We start from the raw sequence: 1679 nt of genomic DNA on the forward strand, positions 1-1679 counted from the left end.
TCACATGTTTTGCATGCATTTCTTCGTACAACATTTTGATTTCTAGTCAATTGTTCAACACTGTCTCCTACCCCCTTACTATTAATTTGGCATAAGGTCAAACCCCTACGTCCTTGCGCCCATGATCCGATCTTGTGTTTCTCAAACAATGTTGTAGATAAAATCTAAGTATGGATGTTTGTAAACGTGGACTAAGTTTTCAAAAGCTGACCACAATTATAGTTTTGACATGTAACTTGCCCACCAGGCGAAGTCAAGAGTTCACACCGTACATGATGGTTTGGTCAACCATTTGACAATGAAAGCTTCTACGTGTCATACCCCCGTGGCGTCTCACAGTCATACCATTGTGAAAGCGGGAGCTCCCCGTGTCTTCCATGGGAACCTGTGGCCAGGCCGGTGGCCACCCCACTCTATATATAGATACCATTGGTGCCTCTGAAACCCATACTTTCCGATTCCTTCGTTCTTGAGTTAACAATCGACTTACCCTCCATTATAATAATAGCTGTCCTCCATTATATATTATAGCTGTTTCTTTTATAGAGAATGGGCTCTAAGATGTTTCATGTTGTTTTGCTTCCTTGCATTCTCTCGGCAATACTTGCACACTCGGCCAATGGCCAAGCCATGGCACCATCTCCGCTAGCAGAACCTCCAAGCAGTGATGGTATGAGTCTTTGATAATGAGCTTCTGTTGATCATATTGAATTCTGTATTTTTTTTTCTTTTTTTTTTTCCTTTGATGATGAGATATATATCGAACTCTGTATCTGGATCAATTATTAGTTGGCGTGCACCAAATCATTGGTTATTTAATCATATCGAACTGATTATAATTATTCATTTCTTTTTTGTTTGTTGATGCAGCCAAGACAATCGATCAAGCAATCGCTTACATCCTTATGATCGCGGCACTTATCGTGACATATCTTGTTCACTGATATGTGAAGATAATTTCCCCTGGCTAGGTGTTTTCTTCCCTCAAGCAATGGAAGGATATCCGACATCAATGTTCAGTCATTTGTTGCACTACATTTACAGCGTTTGATTTTGAAGTTTTATGGTGTAAAGATGAATAACTGCACAACTTATTAAAGGCAAGGACTTCGTTGCTTTTCTCAATCGACAATCGGATAGATCTCAACAAAGTTCAGACTATGACGGCGGTCTCATTTATTTGTATTTTCCCATTTCTTTCCTTTTTGTGAAACGAATGGATATATACATGACACATTAGAAAGATTCTAATAAAGAAAAATGTTGCTAAGTTTACACTGATTCAGAGGGATACACACGTAGCATACATTTATATTGAGCTTGAACATACAGCAATAAGATCTTTGACATTTTTTTCTTCATGTTAGTTTTCCAAAATATACCATGGATAGTTATAAATATCAAGATATTAGCTGACTAAGAAATTAAGACTATGAAACCTAACTATAGCAAACTAGTGGATTATCATATACAGATTTCAAAAGTTACAGAATACTTTAAAAACGTTATTTTTTGGAAAATAAATGAAAGGGTCGTAGCCCCTGCCACACTCTATACAGATTGAATACTTGACATTCTTTTGAACCTTCAGATTAGATGCATGATGATTGAGTCCAAATGCATGACGAGTACTTCATCTTTTCTAGTTAATTGACAATTCCAACCGATCTATATATTTC

General features: G+C 37.1%; 1 long non-coding RNA gene across 1 annotated transcript; it reads left to right on the top strand.

Moving 5' to 3' along the window:
• The first annotated feature begins 460 nt into the window (after positions 1-460).
• On the top strand, positions 461-1281 carry LOC109506239 (uncharacterized). Its single transcript, XR_002165489.3, has 2 exons — positions 461-670; positions 871-1281. It is a non-coding gene; the product is annotated as an uncharacterized lncRNA (long non-coding RNA).
• The last annotated feature ends 398 nt before the right edge of the window (positions 1282-1679 follow it).

Source organism: Elaeis guineensis, chromosome 2 (assembly GCF_000442705.2).
Source record: "Elaeis guineensis isolate ETL-2024a chromosome 2, EG11, whole genome shotgun sequence".
Classification (NCBI taxonomy): domain Eukaryota; kingdom Viridiplantae; phylum Streptophyta; class Magnoliopsida; order Arecales; family Arecaceae; genus Elaeis; species Elaeis guineensis.